Here is a 5,257-nt window from a genome sequence, read left to right on the forward strand (position 1 = left end):
GGCAAGCGGCGGAAGGGGGGGGGGGGCGGAGCGGAAGGGTTTGGAAGGCGTAAACTCCGAGCGTGATATTTGCAGCATACCCATTTATTTTGAATTGCAATGACGTCTTGGAGGCAGAACTTCATGCTCTCATGCAGGAAATGACCCTCGCCTGTCAACATGGAGAGGGTACTATTACAACACAATCCAATTCCTCTGAAGCTTTATCAAGTATCCTCGATGATCGGTTATGTAGATCGGCATATGGACACTTAGTGTGAGACGAAGGCTCTAATACAGAACCGAGAGTTTATTCCAATCAGATTAGATGTGAACAGAATAGGACAGCAGATCGACTGGCTCTATACAGTAGTACATGAACAAGCCACTGCCATGTGGCTGAACCGTGGTCCCATGTATCAATGAATTATTGCCTCTTTACTGGTAACCCTTTAACAATGGAATAAACTCCCCCCCCTCCCCCCAAAAAAATCCAGTCGACTTACATATAGCCACACTCTTAATACTGGGCCAATAGAATATGTAGGACGTCGATATCTGCCACATGTGTGGCATATTAGAGATCCGCCCGCACGCCCTTTGTGGCATAATCAGCCCACACGGGTCATGTATGGGCGAATATTAGAACTGCCCACACATGTGGGCGCAACTTCTTCGTGCCACACGCCCAACAAATACTACGCATCCCCACCCCGCGCGTGTGGCATGAAGCAAATATGTCCACATGTCCTGGCGCAACTACGTTTGTTACCCGCGGGATGACGCTTTAGTTATCCCAGGATGGCAACTTTAGTTATCCGGGATAATAAATGTAGTTGTAAAAGCATGACAATTCTCTCTGTTTTGGTTAATTATAGTTGCCATGTCTAATTTATGATAGTTGCCGCGTTTAATCTATAAACTTCTAATGTCTCAGTTGGTAGATTGCGTTCCGGGTTTTATTTTCGTCCCACCTCACCCGGTTATTTTTGGTACCTATTTTGATATCTCCTCCCACCTCACGCTGACCCGCCACTAACCGTAAAAACCACGTACCGAGTCCTCCACCAGCCCCCTCAATCGAAAAATTCTACAATAATTAACCAGCGATAAAAAAACCTACGAAAAATAACCAGCGAAAAAAAACCCTCACGCACACTCGTTCGCCGCCGCTCGCCCCTGCCGCTCCATCCCTTCGCCGCCTAACCCTTGCATCCCCCAACCCTCGACTACCTGTCCCAACTCTCCTCCCTGCGCCGCCGTGGGTCTCGGCCTATCTCCTCCCTGCGCCGCCGCGGGTCTCGGCCTCCCTCATCCCTTCGTCCAGGCAAAGAGAGGGCTGGCCTTGGCGCCTTGCCACTTTGATGGCAATCTGCCTTATGATCCGCCGCCGATCCCGATCCGCCGTCGATCCCGATCTTGCATCGGAGGATTTGATTGACTTCTCCTCTCCTCTCTTCCACCTCTCTTCGTCGTCGGATCCCCGCGACACATGCCCAGATACGTCCGCAAACCGCCGGCGACGAGGTGTATGGTGCCGACATGGCCGTGCTCGAGCGCCTCCAGGACCCCGCAGAGGAGAATCAAGGCGTGGCGCCTCCTGGACTCCGTCCTTCGCCGCTTTGTCGACGACGTCCCTGCCGCCGGGCAGGAAGGTACTCGATGACGTACTCAATGCCCACCTGCAAGGTCAGCCCCCCATCCTCCCGGTCCTTCCCAGCAAATAGATCTGGTAAAATTTGAATAATGATCTGGACTTCAACGATTAATTAATCTCCTGGTCTCTAATGGGAACTTTTTTGTTACTGAACTTCGTAGTTGGTTTACATAAAATCTGAAGTCTGTCTAACATATTTTACTTGAACACAATTCGCTTCAGAATTCTACTTTATGTGAGCATTACTTTCTTAGGGTATCTGATTTACTTGGAGGAGTATTTAATTACACGTATGTGTAGTACAAGTTGTTATTTCCCAATAATTTTGATGGCCTCTAAGCATCATTGTTCATGTCTATTATTATTTATGAAAGCTACATGTCTTGGAGGGAAGTTGCGACTTGAGGGAGTGAGCTCCCATTCTCTCAATTTCTTGGCATGGTCATGCTTGCAGTACTGATAAGGCATGCTTCAAAAATGGAGGGAGGACCTGAGCTGCCGCCTTGGTTCCTGTCCGCACCAGCCGCCACAGTATGTAATCAGGCCTCCACTATCGTCCTCTGAATTTTGGATTACATGCATCTACAAGAGCGTGAGAGTTTGAGAGGGTAGCACAGTGCTACATAGAAGTTAATTTTTCTCCATGAAGTTGATATGATGCGAAGCTGCTGCCAGATTGAAGGTTAATTGAGTTCTCATCTCCAAAATGTTTGCATTCTAAGTATCCTCTTTGATTCAGCGGTTCCATGATGCTACAGTTCACTTGTTTTTCACCTCTTGATGCTGCTATACACAGAAGGTGTTTGCTAATTTACACATTAAAATTTTCTGATAAACTATGCCAATATCACATGCATATGCATTTTTTTTAGTGATGTCTGATTATTAATCCATGCTACAATAAATAGGCCTGCTGCCTTGCTTTTCATAATTTAAATTTGTATTTATTTTCTTATATTCAAACAAATGTTTGTAGAGAACAGTGTTCGGCGACTTAGATAGCTTTAGTGAGTTGATGGTTTGACTTGCTAGGTATGCCTGCAAGGAGGACACTGTAATTTGGTCCAACAAGTACACACAACAATCTTCTGATTGTTCAACATTCTTTATTGCGTGAATTTCTGACATATCAGGATGCAGGTACATGACACTATTGTGTTGTCTGCAGAGGTTCTCATTCTGAAAGAAACTGCAACTATGCAAGAGCTTATTGACGGAGATTATGAAATTTGCAGTTCAAGTTCTGGACATCAGATTGATACTTTACCAAAGGTGCACCAATCAGCCCTCCGTCTCCTAGGGTGATGGCACAATGACATCGACAGCGGCAGCAATTGCGCACAGGTGATGATGGATTTGTCAACTGACTTCATATCTCTATCTCTACTACCTACAAAACCTGTAACATTCCATTCCCGTCTCCCGTCTTATTTCGTTTTGTCCAACCGCACACATTTCTCTGGTCGTATGCTAGATTGCAAGAGCTGAAACATTTCCTACTGCGTTTTTAATGATGCAGTACGGTTTAAAACTTTTTATTTACTTGGGTCTGCTACCTCAGATTGATGCGCCATGCTCGGGCAATAATAGTCCAAGCTTCATCGTGTAATAAGCTCCACCTGTGTGCACAGGTAAGTGGTTCCGGTACTGCTTCTGTTTTTGTTTGTTATATTTGCTGCCAGTCTGATTGCTACTATCTACTGTACGTGCTTATTGTTTGGCTTTGAAGAGATATTTGCTCGATGTTATGCCAATTAATTTCAAACAGATGGTAAACTGTGATTTGCTCCTCAATTTGTATTGTATCTGAGATCTCATTTGTGCGTACAATATTAGCTTCTTCATGGCAATTTCAATGTTACATGTACCATAGTAAGCCAATCAATATCTGCACCATATTGGTCTGATGCTTTCTTACCCTCTCATCCTTAATTAGTAGGCATTTTCCAATAGGATCAGCTTTGTTGTGCAAACTCACTTGTATTTTCCATGTTATTTGCACGATATCTTGAATGTTCATGGTCCGAATATAAATAAGATCCGGTTCTTCTCTCAGAAACTTATCCTTCTGCTTATATTTGCATTTGCTATTGATGATGTAATTTGAGCAAATACCCCATATCCTTTTTACCAAGTTCAGATAAAAGCATATATAAGTCTGATTTTAACAATATTTTGTGATCGACTATGTGTTTGCCCAAACTTTATTAGATGACGTGGAATGCTTGATTAATGATATCATTTTATTTTATTTTATTTGTGGTTCCTGGTGTGAAGCAACAGATTTGAATAAAAATATTTATTTATTTAGAAACATTTTTAAGTTTATCTGTACATATTGATATTAGCTTGAATTTTGAACAAGAAATAGTTTCTTAATACGTACTTTTGAATTTTATGCACTTGTATGTACACTGCTACTAACGGTGCTCTTGATCATGTCATACACGAGTACTAATGGTGCATGCCTTAATATTGGAATGGAATGAATACCAGCTTATGTAGAGAAGCGAGGCCTTTTCGTATTTGAGGAAGAATGTCATGCAACCATTCAAGAAGAATAGGATGGGTATTCCAGTAATCCTATGGATTAGTCTCTATAGTTGTTGGCGGCCTATAAAGCAGAGGTATCTATGACTAAATAAATAAAAATTGATGACTTACTATTTTACAATATTAGTTTCGACTATAGTGTTGCTGACTAAATCATGCTACCTCTCATTATTGCGGCGTCTCGCTAGCAGGGTATTCCCATTTAGATTATGTTTGCCCTTTCGATCACCGGCGCGGCTGTAGCCGTCCATGTAGGCGTCGGCGGCAGTAGGGGGGAGGGGACATCGGAGCCATCGGTGATATTGGAGGAATCAATGTAGCCGACCATCCTTTGAATGACACAGTTTTGCTACCTCCCACTGATAACTTTAGGAGCTATGGAGAGGAGGGTTAGGAGGGAAGCGAGCCAGCGGCGTGAAGAGAAAATGTTAGGGTCACAATAGCAAACGAGTTCATCTTGCCTGGGTTGTGCTGATAAGAAAGAAGATAGAGCTTCAGGTGAGGCATATCGTCCCTAGGAATTTGTTGGTATCGAGGATTGTTCCAGGAAGCACTTCTGATGACAACATGATGTTGGGCCTCGGGGACATGGTAAGCTACTCATGTCACAATTTTCATCCATTCAGACTTGTTTTTGTGATTCTTGTACTACCACTGATCCATATATGATCTCTTATACTCATCATTTAATCCTGCTTAAATTATAGTATTAAAGGTGGTTGTACTTTAAAAGGTCTCAAAGTTGTGCAGGTAACGAACAGAAACATATTGAAGCACATTGTTGTCATCATCCACTTAGTGCCCGCCGGGTCATGCTCAGCAGCAACGGTGCACGGCGATGGGAAAGACGCAGGGGTGGCGGGATCATCACCAGTGGGGCCATCGGGGAGAAGATGGAGGCAGATAAGAAAGGAACGGGCTCGGTTGGGTGTGAAAAGGAGAATGAGAGAGATAGCGATGATGTGGTGCTGCACCACTGCTCTCCTACTGGTAGCTGAATTTTGGTATTGTTGCTGCTATCTGAATTTCACACACACACGGCGAGGTGTTTGATGCTGGCCGACGTCG

The 5,257-nt window shown here is 43.9% G+C and overlaps 1 long non-coding RNA gene across 11 annotated transcripts; it reads left to right on the plus strand.

Moving 5' to 3' along the window:
- The first annotated feature begins 1,136 nt into the window (after positions 1 to 1,136).
- On the plus strand, positions 1,137 to 5,251 carry LOC119337333. Of its 11 annotated transcripts, none has more exons than XR_005163233.1 (5): positions 1,137 to 1,668; positions 2,011 to 2,318; positions 2,669 to 2,776; positions 2,872 to 2,980; positions 3,198 to 5,251. It is a non-coding gene; the product is annotated as an uncharacterized LOC119337333 (long non-coding RNA). The 11 variants fall into 11 exon arrangements; XR_005163235.1 differs by having other exon boundaries at positions 1,139 to 1,668; positions 2,669 to 2,980; positions 3,198 to 4,780; positions 4,940 to 5,251; XR_005163232.1 differs by having other exon boundaries at positions 2,669 to 2,980; positions 3,156 to 5,251.
- The last annotated feature ends 6 nt before the right edge of the window (positions 5,252 to 5,257 follow it).

Source organism: Triticum dicoccoides, chromosome 7B (genome assembly GCF_002162155.2).
Source record: "Triticum dicoccoides isolate Atlit2015 ecotype Zavitan chromosome 7B, WEW_v2.0, whole genome shotgun sequence".
Lineage (NCBI taxonomy): Eukaryota > Viridiplantae > Streptophyta > Magnoliopsida > Poales > Poaceae > Triticum > Triticum dicoccoides.